A 27,535-nucleotide genomic window follows, 5' to 3' on the forward strand; every position below is an offset into this window, starting at 1 on the left:
TCCTTTTGCTGTGTTCTCCACACATAAAATTGAGACTGGATACAATTTCATTCAGAGAATAATTCTTAGTATGAAGAGACTTACTAGGATTTCTATATGGGGAATTCAAATGGAATAAGCTGGTGTAGGCTCATGCATTTTAAACTAGTTTCAGCAGGCTTTTACCTACAGAAATTGGACCACAAACAAATTTTGAAAGAAGGTAAGGCAGCTAATATGCATTTATGTTCGTGTAAGTTGCTTTGAATAGACTCTTCGGCATTTAAGAAGTTGAATTTGGATTTTACGCATTTGGTTTATATTGACGTATCCAGTTTTCACTGAAGTGGCAGTTAACATCCTTTTGTTTTGGAAAATATGTTAACAGGAGCATAGCATCTATTGCTTTTAAATGTTCTGTTTTCCCCACACACGGAAGAAAACTAACTCTTCTTCTAGGATTATTTGAGTTACTTGGAAGACAGTCATTTGTCTACATATAGGTGCAGCACCCACGAAGAAACTGTAGTACTTTGAGTTTTCAACAGAACTGCCTAACCACCAGTTTCACAAACTTCTCAAACTCAAGCCAAGTTTCAAGTGGCATTAAGCACACACATGGATTTTGAGGGGGAGCTCATCTGTTTTAACTGGTCCCCAATTAAAGCCACTTCAAGCTTTTTCTACAGATCTAGAGTTCTAACTCTGTAAAGGATATATGTCAGTTCAGACATATGTGCTGTATGGATAGTTCTCCTATAAACTCCATGTAAAGTAACGTCTCGAAACCTGTTTGCATATTCATGTATGTATAACAGAACTACTATAATGCTGATTATGTACATGATTTTGCACCCTAATAAATCTGGAGAAGCATTTTGCATTAAGTTGGCAGACACTTTATAGAAAGGCTTAAAGTTCAAGGCTTTAAAATCACAGGGTTGTTTGTTATAGAGCCATGCTGTGTGAAAATTCTATTTAGTGGCAGTATAATCTCATTGAAGTCCGTGCACTGTCATTTGGACTCAGCATGGCCAGTGATTCTAAGTCAAGCACATAAAGACATTGCTAAGATCTGAAAAAAATGGCAGTGAAGAATTGAGATGAGGTGTAATCTTAAAACCACTGCAGTGCAAAACAGTTTAACCATTTGTTTCAGAAACACAAGTGAACAATAGTACCAATCCACATTCAAAATCTCTTTTGAATTCATCCTGTTTCTTAGGACAAAAACATTTTTTAAATGCACTCCATTATAAAAAGCTTATGAGCTCTCTTTTCTTTCTTTATTTACTGATTAATCCAAGAAGATTGTTACTAGTTTCTAGGTTTTGAGAGTGCTTTAAGACTTCTCATCACATGTTGTTTCAGGATGCTATCTCCAATAGAGATAATGCCATGTCTCAAAAGATAAATATTTAATCAAGGGATTGATCTTCTTATCAACTGTATGATAATATTGATTAAATATATTATTTTGTTTGAGTAGCAATACAGAGAATTTTCTCTAAGCTGTTTTGCATTTATAACCTTGCTTTAAAGTAATATGAACTCCTCCTTTATTTACTGTATAAGAAACAGGTACATTAATCAAACTATGACAAAGAAACCATTTTCAGCATTATTGTTTAGCACAACACAATACCAAATTGATATAAAAGATTTACATTTATCTTACTCTACTTCCCTGGCATGAGTACAGGACTGGAATATATTTACGCAAGTACTAACTTGTTATTACTTTCACAGGCTTTACTGTCTGAGAGGCACAAAACCCTGACTTGAGGTCACTTTGATCTTGTTTGGGGAGAGAGAGGGAGCATGTTCACGCACACGGACTTTAAGTTCCTCTTTGTCGTCCGGATCTCACATACCCATTATGTGCCTACGTGTGGAGGAAAAAAAATGAAACGTGGTTTCCCTCTGGACAGAGTGAAACTTTAGAGCAGCCCTGTGGAGAAAGACTTGGGGGTACTGATGGATGAAGGATTGGACATGAGCCGGCAATGTGCGCTTGCAGCCCAGAAGGCCAATCGTATCTTAGGCTGCATCAAAAGCAGCATGGCCAGCAGGTCAAGGGAGGTGATTCTGCCCCTCTGCTCTGGTGAGACCCCACCTGGAGTCCTGTGTCCAGCTCTGGAGCCCTCAGCACAGGAAAGACATGGACCTGTTGGAGAGGGGCCAGAGGAGCCACCAAGATGATCAGAGGGCTGGAACAGCTCTGCTGTGAGGACAGGCTGAGAGAGTTGAGGTTGTTCAGCCTGGAGGAGGCTCCAGGAAGACCTTATTGTGGTCTTTCAGTACTTAAAGGGGGCTTGTAAGAAAGATGGGGACAGACTTTTCAGTATTGAACTGGTTGCAATGGGACAGGCAGTAATGGCTTTAAACTAGAAGAGAGGAGATTCATACAAGACATGAGGAAGAAATTTTTTACAATGAGGGTGGCGAAACACTGGCCCAGGTTGCCCAGAGAGGTGGTAGATGCCCTGGAGACATTCCAGGCCAGTCTGGACGGGTCTCTGAGCAACCTGATCTAGTTAAAGATGTCCCTGCTTGTTGCAGGGGTGGTGGACTAGTTGACCCTTGAAGGTCCCTTCCAACCCAAACTATTCTATGATTCTGTTTCAAGGGACAGCACATGGACATACACAGGGCTGCAAAACCAGAGACCTTCAAGTAACCACGGCACTGATTTTGCCATTTTCTCCAGCATTTTTTGAAAGGGCTGCAGAATTAAAACTTACATTGACTCAACATCAGGAGATAATGGTTTACTGATCTAGTCACTGGGTGTTCAGAACAACACAGGACCCAACTTGACATTTATTTTACACACAGGAACTTTCTGCAGATTTTAATAGGCTGAAAGAGATATTCAGGAGATCCAAAGGATCTCTCTGGTTCTCACATCCTGGTCTGTTAAAGTAAGTTTTTCCAGCTAGGACAAAACCACCAAACTAAAACTACTGTGGTGTGAAGGTCTTATACATTTCCCAGCAGACAAGAATAAAGGATTGCTTAGTTAGAGACAATTCACTGTCAATAGCAGTTTCTTGAGAAAGTCTAAGTATCGCAAGACATTCAGTTTGAAAAAAGACAGATTGGCTCCATTCTTACAATACTTCCCTTCTCTGCAGGCTGCAGAAGTGAGCTGCTCCAGTGGGTGCTGGCCTTGGCTGGACCTGCAGACACCTACATGTTCCAAGGAGACTTTGCCTCAATGGATCCTATTGCCAGACATCCCACCGTGGGGAGGGAAAATGAACGAATTTCCTCTGACCCTTCCCCAAAAGTTTGTTCCCTCAGGCAAGGGAGTAAAGAGATCACAACAGGCAAGGGCTTCACTCTGTCTGTTCCTCCACAGGGACAAATACAACATTCACATCCTCACCCTCCGCCCAGTACCCGTACACAAAGTCTAAAAGAGCTCACCACAAGTCTTCATCATGAAGTTGCATTTTTAGCTCAAGCACCCCCATGCTCTTCAGAGTGAAACACAGCTGGACTGCACATCAAATTGCACATCCCCTTATAGAACAGGTCAGGGCAGACAAGGCTACAGAAAACTCAAGTTAGGCAGTTTCCAGGTGCACCCACACCTGCTCCAAAACCAGGTGCCTTGTCCTTGCAAGGTTTGCATGGAACCACTGAGGAAACATATGCACTGCTTTTAGCTCTCTTGTACATCAGAAAGGCAAGGGAGGAAATCGCTCTGGAAACTTAGTGCAAGCTTCAGGTAGATTTACGTATGAGATTAATACAGTAGATATCTACTCCATTTATCAGGAAACAAGTGGCACTCTGTAGCCACAAAGTCATGGGCTGCAAATAATAAGAGAGTTCACCCGAAATGGGCTGCCATATCATCTCTTACTGATTTCTGGGAAGGAGTGCTCTGAAATTGATGAAGAGTCTGACCAAGACTGTAACAAGAAGCGTTTTTGGGAATTTCACACACCTTTTAAGCTAAGGTGCTGAAAGCATGAAATACAGGTAGGAATGAAGAAATTGTGAAAGTGTTGGATACTTATATGGCTCAGAACAGCACACAACTAAACTGTAGGATCCAGGTAAATCATTAGCTTTACTATTTTGCAATCCCTCCCTTCATATAATGCAAGTGTATGTCAGTTAAACAAAAACAGCTTCTGCTACTACAGAATACACTTCTATAAAAGCCACTTCAACTATGGTTTTGTCCTCAGACATATTTTGTGGCCCTTGAGAAACAAACAGCTCCCTGCAGTCAGTAAGAACAACTCTGGTTCCTGTCTCCATGGACTGTATCAGGTACACAGGGAGTAACATGCACAATATGGGATTTACCAGCTCAGAAGAGACAGGGTTATCTGCTTTTTATACACTATATATGTATTGCAGGTATTATCCCCATTTTTTAATGAGTTAGTGACTATTTGCTTGTTTCTGGATATTTCTACCACCTTAAGATACAGAAGCCCACAGAGGGACTGAACCAGGCCACAGCAGGCAAAGGCTTCTTGTGCCCCTAAATGTAATTTTTAAACATAAAGATGATCTCTTAGCTCTCTAGAAAACCTGAACAGAGTGAGCCTGCTCTAACACCTTCTTCTGCCACCTATGCTGACCTAGCTCCCAGCCAAGCCAAGAAGCCTCTCCTTCTTTGCAGGCTCAGCCATTCATCGAGACAGATGACCAAATGATGATAAAAACGTTTATGTGTAAAGCAAAAGGTCCTAAAGTGCATAGAGGAGTTTAAGCATGAGTGAAACAGCTTTGTTGAACCAAGACTTTCTACAAGATGCACATTGAAGTACACAGTAAGGTGCCCCAATGAAGAGGACAGAAGTATATGCTCGGGCAATAAGGCTAACATTCAGAGCTCAGTGAAATTTATAAGAGCTTTTCCACTAGTTTGCAAACTAACTAGTTCTGTTGGATTAACTCCAGGCATTAAATAGTTTAATGACTTAATTAAAGCTGAAGACTGTTTATTCATTCTACAAAAGCTCACTAATAAGTAGCATTGAAACATCAATAACAAATGCTAGGGAATTCTTCCCCACATTAATATGCACTACAATAATAACACCCATTAATTTCAGTAAGTAATCATTTGTGACCAAACAGTAGTTACACTTGTAGTTTTAGATTGAGCAATTGGAAATTTTCTTGACTAGGTGTAAGAATAATTTGTTTTGTATGAAAGCTTGAGAAGCAGGAGTGGAGACAGACTTGTTCACTACCTAAATTATGTTTTATTTTTCTGATTTCTAAACCAGCCTGCTTTTTACAAAGCCATTTACAATTGACTATTAATTTGCATACTCAAAAAAGCTATTAATGAAAGCAATGTAATTTCTTCTTTCCCAGTGCCCTAGCTGAGTGCCTAATTCAGTGTTTTGAATAAATTGGATGTTGGGGTGATTTATGAGTACAGAGAATACATTTTCTTTTTTTACTCAACCACCATCAAACTGAGTTTCCTACCAATGAATTTAAATTAAAATGACAACAGCCATTTATAGATTTATCTACACATAACTGTGTTGAACTAAATTAATACTGAATTTCATAGGATGTGTTAGTACAGTTAAAATGTCTATGAACAAAAGCAAATAGTGAAGACCAAGTATTTCTTCTTTACTTGAGTGATCTTGTTTATAAATCCTGAAGTCATTTTACAGAAAAATGATCAACGTAGTTTCAGCAAAGGTAATTTCACTGGAAAGATAAGATTTCCTCTTTCAGTTACAAGAGCCCAGAGGCATTTCATGAACAGCTATGCACTTTTTTTTTTTATATATAGCATCTTGATTTTCCCCACTGCTTTAAATAAAACGACACTGCTTCTACATACAACATAAGGTAGAAAAAGAATAGGAGCATGAAAACATAACATTAACGCAAAGTTCTCTCTGAAGAAAGGATATCAATCTCCCTATAAACATATGTGGTGATGGAGCAAGAAGAGTTAAAATCCAAGCTTCACACTAGGAAAGCAAACTTCATTACTTACACTTGACTTACACCAGCATAACTGAGACCACAGTTTCGTTCTCCATTTGAAAGTGTAGATTAAAGGCTGATTCCCAAGTTGTGCTGTATTTTCTCAATTTTGCAAACACTACTAAAGTATTCGCACAGGAAAAAAAATGCTTTCAGGGAGGCTGGACAAATAACTATTCATTATGTACAAGCTAGAGCCACTTGGCTGAGAGTTTAGGGGAAGATTCCTTAGATACTGTTGCTTACAAAAACAGGCTCATCTCTGGCATTTGAGAGGGTAAGATGCTGCTAGAAAGTATGGACACAGATGTTCCAAACATGCTCAAATATATCCTTTGATGTCCTCCTAGAGGAGACCTGGATATACCTGTGAACTTTTTTTCTTGCCTCTTTCTTGCTGAAGAACAAAAAGAAAGAATTCTCACAGACACTAGCAAGGTGGGATACGAAACTGTCATCTTCCCTATGTTCTTTGCCTAAAGTTCTAAATAATGCTGCAGGAGTAGTTAGAGACCTACAGACCACTTTCCCTTAACAGCAGATTAAATTTTGAATATGTCTATTCTGATACAGATGCCTGTATTACCTTTAAATGACAAATAAGGTGAGCCTGTTGACCTCCATCCCCTGCTTCATACCATTTTTTTAATGGAAAGAGTGCATTCACATAATAGCCATACAATTATTTATTTCGGAACTGGCTCATAACCTTAAAGGCGAAATACTTCCCATGCAGATGAATCCTATCACAATTAATGTTTATTTTTGGCAGTTTTGTCAGTTTTAGCTGCACTTTTCGTAGGTGAATAAGAAGTTCACATTCCCTGGGAGATACACTCTTGGCATCCTCCATCAATTATCTGAACTAGTAACATTTGATTCGTATTTTTCAGTCTTTCTGTAAAACCTTAACAGCCAGAGACCTACATAAACCAAAAATGTAAGGACAAATATGATGGGAAACAAAGCAGCTCAAGTTGTTGTGTAAGCACATAGCATCTATTTCTGAGACTTGCTGATAAACGAAGGTCACAACAATGACTTGGCATAAAAACTATTAGGTAGTTATCTTTAAAGTTACAAAGGTTCCTTAAAACTGGGACATCTTTCTCTATGGCATTTGTACGGCACTTTACAAAACATTGTTCAAAAATAGCACTGCTTTAACCTAGTGAGTGAAATGCAGACGCCTCCTCCAAACAAAGAAAAACATAAAAGCAGCACAGTGCACAATTAAACACTCTTAAAGACAGAACGTAAAGATGGAAAGACGCAAGCCACCTGAAGAAGCAGCCTCATGTTACTCATTTCATTCAAGTTACATTAAAATATCAATTTTCTATTGTTGCAAGTGAAGCTCTTTCCAATAATTAGCATATTATTTCTCAGGAAGCGTTCCAGAAGTGTTATTTTCTGTACTTTCTGTTGCTCTGAAGACAGCGAAGCATCCAGCTCAGGGATTAAAAGGTAGTCAAGGACTAGTCCCCGCTTGGCTGCACAAGGCTGTTTCTTTCAAACAGCTCTCTAAAAACAGCTCATCCATCCACCTGAGAGTTATTTGGAGTACAACAGGGAGGTGGTGTGTCAGGGAGACCCAAGGAGTGATACCTAAGAAAAACAGGCAGGATGCAAACCAAGTATGAGAGGTGCACGTTCCTCCTTCCCTCCTGGTGAACTTGTGACACAGGGGAGCTGATGGACAGCAAAGAGAAGTTTTCACTTACCCTCTCCTCTGAGATGACAAAATACTCTGTCCTCAAACAGTGGAGAATAGGTCTCTGCAGGATGAAGCCTCCCAGCCCCCTGACAAAAATGCACCCGAGGACCACATAAACCAGCATGTTCTGACTGCCGCTGATAAGTCACATTGCCTGAAGCCTCATGTCATTTTAGAATATCTTCTGCTGTTTTTTACTGCTGTCTTTCAGGGGTCATTTAGCTTATGAACAAGCAAATCATTCATTCTGCTTCATCTGCCATCACACATACTATTTTATGGCAAACTCCAGTCAAACTTGTTTTCTGGTAGGTGGCCATAAATTGTCTTGCGATGATTTGCAATGGCTATCGTGTAAGGGTAAAACACAGAAGCAAAGACAATGCACCAAGTCACCTCTAATGGACTGATGACACTAGCCAAGTATTTAATAAAGTCAAGTAGTCTGGTAGAGCCTAGTCAATTCCCTTATAACTTCCCATCTCTCCACCTCTGTTGTCTGCAGTGTAGACATATAGAAAAACATCTGCCCATATATGATGCATCCATGGTCCTGAGTAGGCAATACAGCCTTTACCACATAAGTTTTGCAGAACATAGCAGAGCCCCTCATCTGGGGACCTCCTGCATGGCTGCTGAAAAATGAGAGCAGCGATGCACCCTTGGGCAGGGAAAGGCGGCTGCTGGAGTACATTAATCCAAGCCAAGCATGGCATCTGCCCGAACTACCTCCTGGAGCTCAGCGCAGAGCACCACCGATGAGAGGATTCAAAACTATTCCATGGATATCATTTGACAGCAGGATGAACTATCACACATGCAGCTAACCTGTCTCTCAGCTTTCCTACAGGACCAGCTACGCCTGCACCCAAGGTCTGTGTAATATTTCAACCCAATGCAGTCTGAGGCATGAAGACTGTACAGGCAAAATAGGTCACTACACAGAGATGTTCCAAAATTGCATAGGCATCTACAGCAGGTAGGAGACAAGCATCTGTTGGTTTCTCTAGAGCAACAAACCCTGTTAGACCTAGTCTGTGTCAGAAACAAACCACAGTTTTGAGCTCTAAATTCACAGACTTTGAGAAATATAATCACCTGTACCAGATCAAACCAGTAAACCACTAGCAAACACGATTCAATTCATCCTTACTCTCCAACAGCAGAGAAGGGAAATATTAAGCTACATGAAATTAATCTGATTATGTTCAAACATTCCTGTATCTTGCTCACTTTGAAAAAACACATTTGAGAACATGAAGAATGGTGGCTGGCATACACAAACATAAATGATAACAACAGCCTTCAGTTGTGAACTGAGAGAAATGTTTTGTCACAAGGGTGTTTGACAGCAAGAAGTTCAATTTTATCACTAGAAAATTCAAACTGTAGTGGCATTTACTATTAAATGGAAATCTTCAGCCTTTTAAATGTAATAGGGGTATGTAAGTGGCAAGAGATTCTGAAATATAGCCATGTAGGAGGTTAAAGGATTCTGGAAACAATGTTTGCTTCCCATGGAAACCCACTTAAAGGAGAAATTAATAAATAAATAAATAAATAAATTTTAAAAAGCAAGCAAACCACCTCCAATGACACAAAGCTGAAGGACTGTGTGACAAAATTAATTTATAACACCTTTTGTTTTCCTCGGTAAGTGTGCAGCATTTACACTGTAAACCCTTAGTTACTCAACCATATTGCACATTTCAAGAACCAATGTCCTCTGCAAGCGTGCGAACACTGGATAGTCCTAAGGGCATAGATATAAGCAGCAGGTAAGTGGCAGCAGCAAACCAGGGCCCAGTAGCTGGACTCAGGATTATAGGTCACTGTTCACCAAATAGGATGACCTGCTTGGTGAAGAGTATGAGTCAACTATTTAGGCATTATCCTGAATTATTTCATAGTATAAGTCCACGCAAAATTAGTCCATCTACTGCTACATCTGTGTATCTCTGCCACTGTTCCTGACCTCAAGCAAGCAGAGATCTCCTGAAGATAACTTACCTTTGCAAAATACTAGAGTCCTAGCTCCACTTCCCCTGCCTACTATTATCTATTTGCAGCCTGCCAAATACAACTGACATTTGTCTGAGTTTCATTTTGAAGCAGTGCTGAAATTTATTTTTTTTATTTCTCCCTAGAGCACAACAGTGAAGTGTTTTAATGCAATCATTTTGGCTGGAAAAGACATTTAAGATCATAAAGTCCAACTGTTAACCTAACACTGCCTAGTCCACCTCTAAACCATGTCCCTAAGAACCTCGTCTAACCAACTTTTAAACACCTCCAGGGATGGTGACTCAGACACTTCCCTGGGCAGACTGTTTCAGTGCCTGACAACCCTTTCTGTGAAGAAATGTTTCCTAATATCCAATCTAAACTTCCCCTGGTGCAACTTGAGGCCATTTCCTCTTGTCCTGTCACTTGGTACTTGAGAGAAGAGACCAACACCCTCCAAGCTACAGCCTCCTTTCATGGAATTGTAGACAGCAACGAGGTCTCTCCTCAGCCTCCTTTTCTCCAGACTGAACAGCCCCAATTCCCTCAGCTGTTCCTCATCAGACTTGTGCTCCAGGCCCCTCACCAGCCTCACTGCCTTTCTCTGGACCCTCTCCAGGGGGTTGGCACCTACTGAGGTATTTACTAGGACCTTCTGGGCAGTAAGAAAATAGAAGCAACTGAAACTAAAGTTACACGCTGTCAAGGGTTTAGATTGCGGGGTGACAATAAAACCCTGGCAGATGTATTGTTAACCTCCTCTCCCCCACTTCCCCATTTTGCCCCTCCCTCTCCCCCCTTCCCACTCAGGACAGGTGATCAAGAGGGAAAGAAGGACAGAGAGAAGCGAGTTGGAAAAATTAACAATGTTTTACTAATGCTACTGATAAAAATAGAGAAAATAATACAAAATATTCAAAACCAATCTTGAAAGTCCCAACAACTGCAGAGCTGGCACCCAAAGTCCTGGATTGGACTCTGCAGCCAACCGGAGCTGGATTCAGTCTGTCACTAGGCCTCAGTTTGCAGGGACGACTAGCAAGGTCCTCTCCTAATGCTGGCCATAAGCAGAAGGGAAAAGAAGACAAAAAGGAGAAAGGGACGAGATCTTCGTGATCTCCCACTTTTATATGAAGTATTCACGTGGATGGAATGTTATACACAGTTGGTCAGTTTCTTGGTCACCTGTTTCTCATTGTCCCTCTCGCGAGATGTCCATCCATGCTTATCAATAAGTTTGCATTTCATTGCTATGTTTGCCAAAACACGTATCTGGTTCTCCAGGAAAATGCAGCTAATATGAAGGTTTTAGCTGACAGGCAAAATTCACTAAAAGAGAATCTTGTTTTTTAACAAAACCAGGACAACTGCCTACTCATACCAGGATCTGTGTTTACAACTCTTCTGGAGACCAGTGCTCTAATTTAGGCCCTCTTTTCAGAACTACTTCACTTTATATGGCAAATACCTGTAATTATTATCCAGACAGGATTAGGATAACTTTCTAACCAGACAATTAAATCACTTAATTAAGGCACATACCTATGGGTGATTGACCCAAGTTTCAGTCCCTGCCCAAGTGCATGTAATTATTCATGCAAAATTTTGACTGTGTAGTCTCTGTTCTTAGAGACCTTAAAGATCTGACTAGGCAAAGCCCCAAATAGTTCTGACCTCACAGCTGGACGTATTTTGAGCAGGAATTTGTTCAAGAGACCTCCTGAGGTCCCTTTTACCCTCTGTAAATCTGTGACTATGAAGTTACGAGTTGGGCAATATATTTAAGTTGAAAAATAAGATTTTTTGGTTATTAGAGATTCCACACTGGGTAGTCAATAATGTAAGTTCTTTAAGCAGAAGAAGTCTAATACAGCTTCGCAAAATACACAAGCTCTAGGCAAAGAGGCAGACATATGGATGAACACCTTTCTTTCTCCAGCATTTCTGTGACTATAACCCTGGACGTGTCACCCAATATTTTGGCAAGTTCAGTTAAAAGCTTGTAACACGTTTCAGGATGAATTAAAAAACAACAACAACAACAAAACAAAACAAAAACCAACCGAACAAAAATAACCTCAACCAAAACTAAGACCAAACACCAAAAACAAATAAAAAAATCCCACAAACAAACAAAAGCCAACCAACCAACCAAAACAACAACAAAAAATCACAATTATATTATTTGCTAAAACCCCCTGCCCAGCTGTATCTCACAGAATCTTTATCCATCCCACCACCTCTGAGGATGTTGAAGGACCACTTCCCTCCATCAGGAACTCTTGGGAGGTACAAATATTGTTCTCCGTTTTTTCCCTACTCAGAGCTAGAAGCAGTACCAGGGAGGATGGATCACTGATTTTCTTGAACCTCTGGAGCTCTCCATACTTGAGGCCCATACTGTACTCATAATTCCTTTAGTAGGGGAAGACTCTGATTGAACAAGAATTGTATCTAAGAAATATATTGGGTGCTTATTTCTGATCTCTGCAGGAAAAAAAATCTTGCCTTTGCCAGAGTAGGACATTTATGCTCATACTATTTTAGAAGAACTTATTTAAGGAAAACAGTGAGAGTTTTGGAAAGACATTTAATATGCCGCTGCTTTTTCCAATTAAGTATTGTGAATATCCTTCAGTTAAATGCCTTTTTTTCAACTACATAGCCATGTGGGATGGTGAAAGCAGTAGCAATTCTTAAAGAGCTAGTACTCCCTAAATGTGTGAATAGAGACTAAAAGATAAGAAAAAATCATTTTGCAATAGGTGAAAGTATTTTACAGATAAAACATGAATCCTTATTGAGTTTCTCCTACTTGTACTTTATATTGGACACAAGTAACAGAGATCTTGGGAATGAACTACTCGTTGCTATTATTATTAACAACTTAAATGGAAGTTTAAAGGGCTTATATGCAATGAATTATTCAAGGATTTCATGAACTAACTACTGAAATTTTTATGCGTTTTTACCACGTTGTTCCACACTGGATCTCCCAGTCAAGTAAAACAAGTGAAACTCAAGAGTCAGCTATTATTGCAAAATTGTTTTTGATGAGAATATGAAGAGCCAGCTTTCTAGAACATGGTGTTAGGACAGCTAAATAAGGTTCCTAAGAACTGAAATGTGAATAGTGTTAGTCTATGCAAATGCATTAAAGCAATGGGGAAAAGGAGCTGCTGTTGCACTGTAAGTGAGAGAAAAATCTTTAATGCATTATGCTGAGAGGCTTCTTTCCAGCTAAAAAACCCCTTTCAACTTGCTCTTAAAGACATGTACGAAGCAGCTATCAGACGCAGCCAAATGCAAAGAAACTTTATTTTTTTTTCAGGAAATAATTAAAATGTAAACAAACATATTCCAATACCTCTATGATTCTCAACTCTAATGGGTCATACAATTAAAATGAAGCAACAATTCACCCGAGTGCAGGCAATATTATACCTGGATATTCACTGGTGTTTTCCTACCTATTTTTTCTGTCAAAGTTCATTACTGGCAAATAACAGTTAGATAACAGCTTTCTTTCACTCAGAAATCTAAAGACATTTCTATAGTTTAGGTTTCTTCTGCTTTAGGTTATTCTGTCCCAGTAGGCAGCTTAATAAAGGATAAGATCACCTATGTAAGAAATTACAGTATTTAAGTTCAAAACAAAATCATACTTCTTTGGTTTCATAGTTAGCATTTGTTCTTCAAGACACTGAAGAGAGACCCAAAATATTTTCCAATGTGGTAAAACCCACAAAGGAACAGAAAATGAAGGTTTTTAACAAATTATTTTAAGAGCCCCAGCTTGCAGAATCTGCAGTTCTATTGAAGCACGCCATGCACAAGAAACACACTGTAATTCACAGAATCATTTAGGTTGGAAAAGACCTTTAAATCATCAGTTCATAGGATGAGCAAGACTACACAGCTGGCAGCCACCACTGCCTTCTCCCAGTTTATCTGATATGGTTTTAAAGCATGAAAGATTTTCTCTCAGGAGTTAGTACCACCACAATGTATGTACTAGTGCATATTCCCTGTTGTTCTATGGGATACAGAGGGGGGGAAAAAAAAGAGAAGAGAGAGAAGAGGAGGGAAAGGAAGGGAAGGGAAGGGAAGGGAAGGGAAGGGAAGGGAAGGGAAGGGAAGGGAAGGGAAGGGAAGGGAAGGGAAGGGAAGGGAAGGGAAGGGAAGGGAAGGGAAGGGAAGGGAAGGGAAGGGAAGGGAAGGGAAGGGAAGGGAAGGGAAGGGAAGGGAGGGGAAGGGAAGGGAAGGGAAGGGAAGGGGAAGGGAAGGGGAAGGGAAGGGGAAGGGAAGGGGAAGGGAAGGGGAAGGGAAGGGGAAGGGAAGGGGAAGGGAAGGGGAAGGGAAGGGGAAGGGAAGGGGAAGGGAAGGGGAAGGGAAGGGGAAGGGAAGGGGAAGGGAAGGGGAAGGGAAGGGGAAGGGAAGGGGAAGGGAAGGGGAAGGGAAGGGGAAGGGAAGGGAAAGGGAAGGGAAAGGGAAAGGGAAAGGGAAGGGGAAAGGGAAAGGGAAAGGGAAAGGGAAAGGGAAAGGGAAAGGGAAAGGGAAAGATCACTTGTTGATGGGCATTTCTAGCATGCTGCCAGCTGGAGAAAACAGCAGTTTGAAGGTTGCCTCTATCACCTTGCAGCAAGCTTCCCTGTGTAATGCCTGGCCACTACCTTGAGGAAAAACAAGTTGTTTTTCGTTCTTCTTGGCCAATTCAGTGTTTGGTCTGAGGTTGGAAAGTATTTATTTCAATAAGTAAATTCTTTCTTTAAGGAAAAATTACACAGATTGTTCCTAAATCTCCTGTGTCACAGGCAATTATTAATGCAATGCCAGTAGTTTCCTTCCTTCTGCATAGTACTTTTTTCTTTATGTATATTCTCAAAGAGATGCCACAATGTAATAAAAGAGCAAAAGGAAAAGCCGAAAAAAATCTACCTCCTCTATTTACTGATGTAGCAGGGTTTCATATCTCTTATCAACATTCTGGCCATCATTTACATGCTTTCATTCAATTTTTTTTCTTCTCCAAGTTAATAGTTAAGGGATTTAGAATACTAACACACAGCAATTACATACTGAAGTGATGACCTGATAATAGAAAATGAGATATTTCCTCAAGTACAGCAAACTACTGGCAAATTTGTAGGCTATGAATCCTTTGAATCACTTTTCAGGCAAGCTATTGATGATACAGAATGCATGCGGACACATACTGCTGTTTGCAGTGTTATGTCTCTCATACAACACAACTGTTTAAACAAGCTGTGTAGAAATATATTAAACTCCAAAGCATTTTATTAGCAGTGATTTACAATCCTAACTCCTCCCTTCATTAAATGCAGCATACTCCATTCCTTGAGCCTCTGTTACTAGCAAGGGAAGTAATTCAGCCACTTTATCAAAAGTTAGTAAGTCATAGAAAGGAACGGAGGGATGTTTCAGGTAGAGACAAATATGCCAAGTATTGTGTCCAAAAATGTTTACAGCCAGATGTTTCATATGGGAAAGAAGATAGTTCCTGCAACCAGATGATGAAAGATGAATTCTGTATTCAGCATTAAGAAACACTTCTTTTCTTGTTATCCTTGTGTGTCTAACGTCAAAATACAAAAAGGAACAGCTTCATAGGAGCAGGGGCACTATGCCACTGACAGTGCAATACAGGCTTAGGACCATATTTCAAAAGGTATTTTTTAGCTGCTAATGGTTTAACTTTTTGAAAAAAATATGTATTTAATTAAAAACTGAGTTTGCTAAGTTTCAGTGAAACTACAAACACTAAGAGTTTGTAAAAGATTAGATAGGGTGCTATACAGTATTTAACAAACTAGTAAAAAACTTTGTATGAGTGGGCAGGGAGAAGGGATTTTTTTTAATGGTATTGGTTCACTTTCTTGAACTCTGGAATTAAATTACTTTGAAATGAAATAGTGCAACTGCTTTGATTTTTAACATGTGGACTAAAATGGCTTTCATTATGAAGTTGATTACTGTATAATAGTCAAGTAGCAGTGGAGAAAAGATGAAAGATGATTCATTTGAACAAAATTATATTGAAAAAGTTACCTTTCAGCAAACTAAGGCCATTGTTCTAGACTATCAGTATTTGAACAGCTTTGATCTATATTCTGCAATATGAGAAAATGTAATTCAGAGAAACATCCAGTGTCACTATACTTAACAGTTATTTAGTTTCTGAAGAATGGTCCTGCTTAAGTAGGCCAGTCTGTACTATGGAAGTAATTTATACGTGGCACGCAACACCAGAACCAAAATGATCTATTACCATATGTGTACATAAAAGAAGACACAGTATATTTAGGTAATAAAACCATATAAGTATCTTATTCAACACACAGATCAAGGGACTGTATGTGCCTTATAACAGATGTACACCTTCTGCTCATAAAAGCCTCATTTGTTTGATGAAGGAGTAATTCTAACAGACACAGCTAAAAGATAAATAACAAAAAGCCGACTGCCGTGTTCGTATCGCGTCTTCAGATACAGCCTGCCTATTGTAACTTACCTGTTATGTAACATAAAAGGATTCACTTTCTATATTAATGGCTAAGATTCTTTCTTCCCTAAATTGGTAACATGACATTTGAGAACTGATTTAATATTTTAGAGCACATACACAGAAGAAGCAAAAGGAAAAAAAATATGAGCATATGAAAAAGGTCACAGATGAGAGCAACGTACACTAAAGAACATTTCAAGGCTCTTCATGGTTTTTCTGTCCCCACCCTAGGTAGAATTAGAGCGAAAGTGCAAGTTCCATTTATCTTGAGTAAACATAATAAATGGTAGGCAAAATAACACAGTGCCAAGACCAAGTTTCAGAGCTAAATGAACGCAGTGATCCAAAGATTATATTCTTTTGGAAGACATGAAGACATCTCCATAGAAGAGTTGACATAGAAGGAAAGTCTGAGCTTCATGAAGGATTTCCCATGAAATGAGATGAGATTTTGCTTTAGAAATGTCCTATTTAGAGCAGAAAGAATGGGATGATGAATGTTGTCTCAGAGCTGAGCTTGTTAACTTGTTATAAACAAAATTGGCTCCAGTGGCTCAATTGCAGAAGATTAGATTCTCATGACTTGCAAAATTCCCCAAGCCGTAAATTTTCTATAGAAAGTGAGCATACCAGAAATTGCGAGGTTAAAAGGAATAGCATTTTTAAGGACACCTGGACAATAGTACCATTTCCCATAGCAATGGGTTTGTGGAACATTACACAGGCTAAATGCAAACAAGTCAGCTCAACAACAGGAAAAACAATTTCAACAGCAGCAGAACTAACTGAATTATTCTCAGAGATACCGCTGTCTGTATCATCTCTATTCTCATGCTGTTATATCAAAATCTTTTGGTACCTGATAATACTTCCTCAGGCCAGGTCTGGTCTACTGTCAGTTGAAATTAGTGGAAGCAGTTTTCTCTGCCTCAAATCCTGAACAGTCAAGTAGACAAGTTCTTTTGCTTTAAAAGGAGTTTGCAGGCTGGAATTATGGTAGATTTATGATTTAATCTAATTAACAAGAAATCTTTAAAGAAAAGCAATATTAGAAAGGCTCTAAACTAGCAACACTATATTAAAATGAGAAGAATCAGTTTTCAATACAAACCACTTGGAATTTTTTATTGCTCAGAATAAATTAAAAACCAAAAAATTTAAAAGAAACTGGAAAACTAAGTACTTAGTATGACTTTTAAGAAATCTAAGATGACTTAACAGTAAGTCTAGCAAGAGTTTTCCTTTCATCAATAAGGCATTTTTACATTAGCATTAAAATCAAAATATTTTAGCAGCAGCTGACTAATAGCACTCTAGTGCTTGGATATCTGAACTTGTTTTAAGTATTTTAGGAGTGTCACATCCTAAGAGCTAAGCTGTGTCTATGTTTTTTGTTCTGTGTGTTTGTTTTGGGGTTTTTGAGGGTTTGGATTTTTTGGGGGGGGATCTTTTAAAATTATTTACAACGTCTTCGTAGACATCAAAAAATAAATTCCTTATCCCCACCTCACCTCAGAGCGGGACAGCAAAATTAAATATTGTTATAAAATAATACCTTCCTCTTTCAAGTGGGGAGATTTAAGGATACTCCAGACTTTTAAGTCTAGTAACTAAACAAAAGCACAAGGGAGATCAGGGGAGTAGGAAGAAACCAATCTTCTCTTTGAGGTACTCTAGAACTTCATGTATTACTGCTGAGGCTGTTATTCCAGCTTAATTAAGGGCGTTTTTCTAATTTAGGACACTTTTCAAGCAAGGGGAAGGAAAAAGTTCTACTACATACTACCCACCCCACCCTTGTACCCCACCTCATTTCCAAGTCTATGTTGATAGTCACAAGTTTGGTGCACAGACTTCAACCCCACCTGGGAGCCTGTGGAACCTGTGCAGACCATCCCCCCTGGCCTGGTTCCTTCACCTCCACAAAGGAGGAATAATCAAGAGCAGAACCCAACGGTGCTGGCAACCCAGGAAATTCCTTATGCGAGCAGTAAGAAGGATGACAGTGGAAAGCAATTTGAATTAAGTGCTCTATGCCTAAATCTGACATTTGTTTTTATTACTGTCACTTGGTCTTTGATAAAAAACAGCAATATATTAGAAATTACATTATCAGAACTGTCATATTACTGTTATTTTTCTTATAACTGACTGCAATATGGGACAATATCAAGAAAGAATGTTTTAATTTCAATTGAAAAAATTAAGAATTTTATGTCATGCTATCTGGGAAAGGAGCAACTAGTAAACACAGAACTTGGGAGACTTCCAAGCAGAAAGGGAAGCAAGACTAAGAGTGTCTTTTGCATTATAAAGGTCATAAGCTTTAGACAGCTCCATTTGCAGTCATTGTGCTTTCCACAGTCTCTAAAAGCTAAAGAGAAAACACAACACAATCGTTTTCTTAAATTTAAGAGGGAAGACTTTCTCCATGCAGACTCATTCAGTTACTTTGATGTTGCATTTGTTTTGAATGGAAACCAAGTATACAAGGCCAGCTATAGATCTCTGTTAAAAATAACTTAAGAAAATATTAGTGATTGACTTCACTTTTTGATCTTGTCTCCAACTTTGTTACAAAACCAGTTTCCTTTATCAGAAGAAACTTACTGTATAAATCACCTTGTCCAGGTTAAAAACAAGCACAGCTGAGGTTAATAAAAACTGTAATTATCAGAATTGCCCTGGATTTAGTGATGTACCACTGGCACCCTACATCTTCCAACCCAATGAAGGCATCAAATGCAAATAAAGCTGAGATTTGTCACCATGAGGTCTGATACCATGTGCCAGGTTATGTGGAGGAATCTTTTCCGAAAAACTCCAGCTGTGCTACTTTCCTTCCAGTAAGAGGTAATATCATTTGGACTTCATAAAACGTACTCCAGGCAAGTAATTTTTCAGAAAGTCCATTTACAGTGTTATAACATAATAGAAAGGATCTAAAATGTGTTGTAAACCAACTTTCAAGTAATTCTTCAGTGCTTTGCCAGTATAAATCAGGCCCAGTATATAGGAATGAGGTCTACTAAATGTCAAGTACAGCAAAGACTGCTTATCTCCTTTTAAGTGGTGGCATAACTATTCCATTATAACTTTTCTACTGGACACACTTAATCATTAATAGCATTAACTAATACCAACTTTAAAGTTTATTAATTAGTGCACCTCTTAAGAGGTATAGCCACCATTTCACTTGTGTGCTGCAAGGAGCAAAGTACTTTACATGTATTATAATAGTTGTTATGGTATATCTTCAATTAACTCTAATCAAACTCAGAGTCTTTGATTTTATGTTGGATGACTACATTTGCAAGTGGCCAGACAGTATGAACTTTCAGATTACAAAGTAATTTCAAATTTAAATGAGCTCAAGTTGTCTGAAAGCCCTTAGTTATCTACAGCTAGTGGGTTCCCTTCCTTACTCAAACACCAAACTCAAACTCAAAACCAATTTGTTAAAATAGTAATGGAATAATTAGGAGAACAGCTGCTGTCTTGCTAAGAGCTAACCAAAATGGTTTTGATGGTCACTTCCAAGGCAAGTATAGCTTAAGACAACAATGCAGGACTTGTAGACTGACATGGAAGAACAGGTTTGATCGGATTATAATGATCACTCAATCACAAAGCTACTGACCATGAAGTCATAGGTACATAACATCTGAAGGTTGGTGTGTGAGGTCTGCAGTAACATACCGGATAAAATCAGAAAGTTTATTCCAAATACTCCATCATATGGCATGTTGAGTGGAGCTGTATCGTTACTTCATGTCATGAATTTGTATTTCACTTTTAATCATTTTACTTCACTCTTTGCAGATCACAGCAGAGTTGAAGTTGAAGCACAACATCCCATATCAGTTAAAGAAATAGGTTAGCCTTGAAACTTAAAGAAAGCCACTCTGGAAACAAAGCAAGCCAATTCCAAACCAGCAATGATTTTGAGCCCCACTGTGGAGAAAGTGTAAGTCAAGTCAATGGTATTATGCAGTCCTAACCAATTTAACCAGACTTTGTCATCTTACATATCAGGAACATAAAAAACATTTTATCATAGACTAGAGTTAGTGCAGTTAGACAATTTGGTTGCTGTAAAAATGTATTAAATTTATCTGCAACCCTACAATTAAAAGCAAGGCTCTAGAGGATCTGTGAATTTTAGTATAGCTTCAAAGCACTTTACAGATCAATACTTTTCAGCATCACTGCAAGAGCAGAAAGAATTACCTTTGTTTAATGGAGAAACAAGCTGCGACACAAAGACACAATGACTCATCTGCCAGTTAAGTGCCTAGATACCATAGGGATGATACAAGAGCAGAGAGAACAGAGTGTCCAGAGCAGATCACATCATCTGCAGCTAGTTTCCAGTGCATTAATCTCATCTCCTTTCTATATTTAATCTTTTGTATATTTGTTCTGTTCACCATTTTCCATGCCTATGCTACACTTATTCAGTCACTTCCCATAAATGTGTATTTTCCATCTGGTTCTCACCCTTATACATGACAGTTCCCCTTCTATCCATTACTTGTCTTATACTGGTGGTACCTGAAGGCCGCAAACATTTTCAGCTCCCCATATCCCTTAGAGCTTCCTTTCTCACTGGATCCAGGCAGCTTGGCTCCTATTTATTTCCAGTAGCTCTTAGGAAGTCACAGGGATGAACACTGAAAATGGGCTCTGCTCTTTGTTTGCTCATGGAGGATTTCTTCTTTCCACTAAGCCTACAAGGGCACGGATCTGAGGCAGAGCTCCATTCATCAGCTTGTTTTGATTTCTTGAAGCTTTCGCTTATGTTAACAATATTCAAAATACTTTCTTTTGTGTAGTCAACAACTCAACATTTTCTGAGTATTCCTGATAACCCTACTGTTCATTTCACATAATATTTTTCTTTAGCCACTAAAAATTTAGACGAGTTATATCAATAGCTCAAATTCTGTACTCAAATACCTAAAAGGTAGATTCTGTTTAACAGTACAGAGTGATAATGAATACAAAAAAAATCAGTGAGAACTTCATATGCAAATATTGTGAAAAACAACTATTAATGTTTATTTCTCCTTCCAAGTATGTAATTCAGAGTCTAAATTTGGACACAAAGGGAGATAGGATGAAGACAGAAGTCAGATTGTAGAATGTCAAATACTCTGCTCTTCACAGCACCTTATGAAGACCAATCTTGTTGAGCAACTCCAATTGCCACCCATTCTACTTAAATCTAGTTGAGGCTGTTATGTTGAGATTAAGGACAGTTTGGAAGAGACTCAGGCAGTTCCCTATCTACTTAAATTCTATAAAAGCACCCTGACTCACAGAGAAGAATGTGGGGGTAAACAGATAGTCAAAATATGTTAGTTCCTTCTCTTCAGATGCCTTAGGTCTTCTCTGCAAAGTACTATGGTATCAGTAAACATCACATAAACCTGTTTTTTAGACTTATTGGCTACTTGTATCTCTTTGAAGGGCTTTTCCTTCTGGATATTAAGCTCTTTAAAACTCTGCAAGACACCTTTTATCTTTGAGAATAAGTTGACTCTAAGGTTTAACTAGCCAAGTTGTTACATAACACGTGGTTTGATCTAAAAATATTATCTAGACCAACTTGTTTTCCTTTGGTAGACATCAACAACTATTTGAGCATATATTTTTAGTCCTGTTTACTTCAGAAAAATGGTAGGTGTGCAAAATACTTTTTAACATTCTACCAGTGCTGGTTTTGTACAGTTTTTTCCTAAGCATCTCGTCCAACACTGTTTGGAACAAGCCCATGCAGATCTTTGCCATGTCCTTGCTCATAGGACCACTCTTAGGATCTCAGTCAGATAATCCAGACCAAACACTAGACTGAAAAGACTAGTCCCCCGTGCTGTCTGGATATCTCAGTGAAAGTTAGCAAAGCAACAGAAATTCACAACAGCACATGATCTAGGTAACCACTGAGGGAGACCCACACAACCAGAAATATAGCAGCGGCACTATTAACTTGCTGTTAAGCTTTTATTTAAACTTAAAATGGTAGCGACCTCTGCCATGATAGCAGGAAAAAAAAAAAAAAAAAGAAAAACAGCCCTACGCAGGGAACAACTTTAAAATAATTCCAAAACCATCTATTGTATCACCATGAAAATGTCATAGCTCCTCTAATTTTAAAACACTTCCCTGCAGCTTTACATTTCATTACATTGCAGTGAAGAAATCCCCTCCCGCAGGAACTGTAATGGTTATTGGTATGTTACTTGGGCAGCTACTCATATAATGGTGTCATGGTTCTTAAACCAGGCTTCTGAAACTATGAACAATGCATGGCAATAACTTACATCTTCTCTCAGCACAATACTAGGTAGTTATAGAAAAAATCATGGAGACATGTGGCAGTGCAATAATTTATATATACTACAGTCACGTACACAACAGTGTTTTTAAAAGGTTTGTGTAACCACGAGTGAATTGTTATAGGGAACATGGACAATGTTTGCCTCAGAAAATCTTACAACCAGCGGCCATCAAACGGATTTCACTAAAACCATGTGAATGCTCCAGTCTTTTTCCTGTGGTAAGGAAGATTGCTCCTTTCACCCTGAAGCATCTGACCCCTGGATAAGGGGAGCACTTATAAAATTTTCTGAGAAACTGCTCGTTTGCAAGACCTGCAGTGACCTCTTCTCCCCGGGGACCGATACAGAACCCAAGGGAATGGTAGGAAGATGTGCCAGGGTGAGTTAGGTTGGACATTAGGAAAAGGTTCTTCCTCCAGAGGATGGTGGAGCACTGGAACAGGCTCCCCAGGGAGGTGTCACGGCCCCAAGCCTGACAGTGTTCAAGAAGAGACTGGACAAGGCCCTCAGACACATGGTGTGAACTGTGGGGTTGTCCTATGCAGGGACAGGAGTTGGACTCAATGATCTTTGTGGGTCCCTTTCAACTCAGGACATTCTATGGTTTCAATTCAGGACATATGTCCAGCTTCCAGTCCTACAGGTAACTGGAAAACACTGGGTACTCTTCTGTTCTCGCCTCTGCTTTACACATGCATTCTTTGATCAATACTTTTTAACCCATTTTCCTGCACTATTTTTGGTCAGCTGTGGCTTCAATGCTTGAGTGTTTTGATTGCACAACTGGCAGAAGGTGAGTATGGGATAATCACTCATTGACAAGAAAACAGACCATCGTTAAGCACAAGAAAGGACCCAATCCCAATAGCATGCTGATTCAAGAATATTTGCTACATGGCTAGAGTTGTGCAAGAAAATATTTTCTCTCAGGATAAATTACCAGATTATTTCATCCACATGCAAAAAAAAAAAAAAAAAAAAAATAGGCTAACTCCCACACAGAAAGGGACAGTATCTTCTAAATCATCATAAGTAATTTTTCATATGGAGCCAAGTTACACGTCATCAATGAAACACTTAATGCAGCATTAAACAGATGACTTACTAACCTGTTTTCTCGGACTCCCCAGCAAGACCTGGGGGAGCTCGTCCCTCCCTGCTGCAGCCGCCAGCCCTGGCAAGACCTGTCTGCCGCTGACTCAGAGGACAAGCAGGAGGAAACACCACCCTCGAAGCTGGCATGACACAATCTGCTCAGCTGATGTGGCAAAAAGCCACGGAGAAGGGAGTTTGTTTTTTGCTGGTGTTACTGCAATATTTCAACATGCTTTAAATTGTTTAAGCATGTTACCTACTGAGGGCAAGTACTAGATATACAGACATGGAAAGTAAAGCCTTTCTAAGAAGGAGACCCCCACACTCGAGATGTTGACCTGTGACTGCAACTCAGAAGTTGTTGAATTTTACTTTACTGACTGTGTTCTATGTCATTCTTCTTGCAGAACCCAGAGATGTTTAGGACAAGCTCAAGTTTTTCAGTTCCTCAGTTCCACTACTGAACTCCCCTCTTCTCCACCTTCTGAGAATGCTACCTCCTACTACTAACATACTTCAACCTTGGCTAATGCTCCACCATAATATACCTGCTAACAGGGGGAGCATACAGGTTCACAGGAGGCAATATGGTATGCAGTTTCATATTTAGCTGATCCTTTACAGACTCAAAAGTGCCACATGATTAATGCACCCCACATTTTGAATCAGCTGGAGCCTAAAGACACTCTGACAGTGGCCATGCCTTAACTTTATACTTTGTAAAGTACAGAAATCCTAATGAATCCATACTGTGAGCTGTCAGAATAACGATTTTTCACCTATTCATCTTCAGAGCCAGGTAGTTCAAACCCGAGTTAGAGGAACTGATTTGTAATTGATTCTGGCCGTCATCAATTTAGTGAGAAGTTCAGCAGAGAAAAAGCATGTAACATTTTCACCTTAGGCATGGAAATAATCCTGGGTACCTTAGATACTTTAATAAAGTTATCTGCTCTTTCACAAGGAAATTTGGATCAAAAATAATGCTTTTGCTTTAAATACCCTTTATGCATATTAGGCAAAGAACCCATTTAGACAGTAATTAATATTTTCATATGTGCATATACCATAGAATGAGTATGATCCCAAAGCATTAAATGAATCTTATCCATCAACCAAGAGGAAAAAAAAAATTGTTAGAATAATTGTATCAGTTTATACAGTTCACGCAGAATATGATTGGCATCTGCAAAGACAAATCCTTTAAAAAACTGGAAAAGCATTGATCTGATCTGATTTCAGTGAAACAGTACATGGTGATATGGTAGAGGTACCCATTTCCCGTTGCACACAGCTGCCCATTCTCCTTTTCAGCACACTAAGGAAGAGCAGGACATCACCTGCCTGGCTGACGCCATGGTACAGGTCTGTGGAGACTGGAAGTATAAATTGCATTTGTCTATACACTTATTTTATTGTCAACCTAAATAATACTAGTCTTCTAGGAGTTAAAGCTCACATTTGGTATGCTGAATATTATTCTCTTATAAACCCTAACCTTCCAGCAGCTTATTTTTTTTCAGCTTTCAAATTTCTCACCTCCTGTATCATAAATTCTGTTGCTTTCTGAAGATGATGTCTTAAACAAACTAGCAGTAGTTCCTCAAATATACATAGTAACATTATCATGTGGAGTAGAAACACATTACAGTAGAAATCCTAGGGAAATGGCACTTGCTGTCTTTTCAGAAAAAAATAAAAATCTTTGTCATTTGAGACCACGCATATGGCTTCCTGACAGAGAAATCTAAATTAATTTCCCAGTAAGATTCAAAAAGTTAAATCTTTAACTTAGCAACATCAACTTTTCATTACACCTCTTACAAATTTGAATTTTTTACATGTATGAAAGCTTTCAAGAAAAGCCACTAGAATAACAACTCAAAACCTATTTTGTTTTAATGAAAATTCCAAAATTCTGTCAAAAAGCTTCTCTTTGGCAACAAGCATTAGCTAGAGTGTTATACATTAAAGAATTGCTGATGAACTGAAAGGAAAAATGTCTTGCCAAGTATTTAAGAATGAACAATATTAGTACTCCAAGACCGAAATGAACGATAAACAATTTCTGATAGCTACAACAAGGACTATAAATAACATTACCTGTTAGCAAGTCAGTTGTCACCACTGATGTGTCTGAGGAACGAATAATAATGTGTTTCAGAGTGGCTGCCTACTGATCAACTTACTCCAAGCTCCAGGTACATTCAGATGAACTGCAGATCTGTATGAGCCTCACTTCATCCAAAAGCAGATTCCCCTGGATGCCAGTTCTGTAATACAGTGCAAAATAAAGCCTTTCTCTGTCTTCACCCTGCCAAAAGTGAAGTGTTGGATGTTCTCTGAAGCCACCTGTCTCCAAGTCACCTAAAGCACCACTCCAACTCAAAACCAGATGGATTCTGAAATGCAGGTTGAACTGATAGAAAGCATTTGGTATTCTGCCATCACAATATCAGTTCATAAGGCTTTTCTTTTCCTAATCATGAGCTCCCTGACTGTTTCTCTTACGTTATCTGAAAAGGTTTATATTTAGCACACACAACCCCTTTCAACACAGGAATTACAGGAGAGGTTTGTGAAGATTTTTAGATTCAGAATTGCAGTCTGTCAGTTTTTCTTCACACAGCTTTGAGCCCAGTTGTGATTTTGTGGAGGTGGCGGTGGGTGTGCGGGGGAGTTGCAGGCTTCTTTCTCCTTCTTACTGATGGGAAAAGACAGGCAGCAGAAGAGGATATTAGGGTTACAACATTAAGACAGATAGAAAAGGCAGCTCTAACATGCATATCATCGTGGACCACAGAAAGCAGAATGTGATGTCTCTAAGGGAGAGCCTGCACTTCACAATGACATTGTGCAACAAACCAAAGTTTGTCTAAAACTGCATGCAAGTTTAAATACCAGTGTTGATGACTATGAGATGTGTTTGGGTTTTTTTTAAAAAGAAATGGATCAGAGCCCATCAGCTCATGGATGTTTATGTTCCATCCAATCAGGAATTCTGAAAGCAGATGAGCTTCTCCTGAGCATACAAAACAGAAGAGCATTTTAAGCACAAACTCCAAGTATGCTTCATGAAAGGCTGCACATAATGAACACCAACATGTAAGAGGCAGTTAAAAAGATGCCTGCTTTTAAAAGCCTAAACAGGTTGTTCTGGAGCATGACGGAGTTATAACCTACCTTCATTCTGTAACTCCTAGTTTGCTCTGGTATTTTCAAGATGACTAGACCAAATGTTTCATTGCATCAGAAGGTGTGATCCAAGCTTTTAACTACAGAATCTTTCCTGTCTGGATTTAATTTAGCAGATAGAGTTTCCCCCAAGATCCATTAGAATAAACTGAAGTTAGACATATTCAGAGTATAAATATGGTGTAGCTTTTCCTTAATTTTAGTTATGGTAAGGAAAGTAAGACATTGTACTACCTTATCAAGAAACATAGTGCATTCTTCATTGCCTAGAAGACCAGAATGTCTTTTTACAGCACTCTGTAGCTCTGAGGGCAAGAGAGAAGGGGGCAGGGGCCAGCTGCTGCTCTCCTTGAACACCAGCAGGATTTGGGCTTCTAAAACCAAGATATGCTCTTTGGGTGGCAAGGTTGGCTGGGGAGACAGGAGATCTACTTAACAAAGTGGGAGAAGATCATCTTCATGAGGTTTGCTAACTTAGTGAGGAGGCCTTTAAACTAGGTTTACTGGTGGATAAAGACCAGAAACCAAAGTCAGGGAATAAGACTGTGAAGAAATGGGGGTGGTACCTACCTGACAGTATAACAAAGGAAGCTCTCACTCCTCCTGCAAGAGTGATACAACCGGAGAACCATCTGAAGTGCCTGTACGTGACTATGCAGCACATGGAACAGAGGAAGAGCCAGATCT

General features: G+C 39.1%; 1 protein-coding gene across 2 annotated transcripts in view; it reads right to left on the reverse strand.

Annotated features, from left to right (window-relative positions):
- SHISAL1 (shisa like 1) overlaps nt 1-26,035 on the reverse strand; it is a 208,813-nt gene extending 182,778 nt beyond the window's left edge. Inside the window, exon 1 of one of the 2 annotated variants that reach the window (XM_065032822.1) lies at nt 25,757-26,035. The gene's annotated coding sequence lies outside the window, so the exon portion shown is untranslated. The remainder of the gene's footprint in view (nt 1-25,756) is intronic. The other variant, XM_065032833.1, reaches the window with a different exon arrangement.
- Between the last annotated feature and the right edge of the window lie 1,500 nt (nt 26,036-27,535).

This window comes from Columba livia, chromosome 1 (genome assembly GCF_036013475.1).
Source record: "Columba livia isolate bColLiv1 breed racing homer chromosome 1, bColLiv1.pat.W.v2, whole genome shotgun sequence".
In the NCBI taxonomy this organism is placed as follows: domain Eukaryota; kingdom Metazoa; phylum Chordata; class Aves; order Columbiformes; family Columbidae; genus Columba; species Columba livia.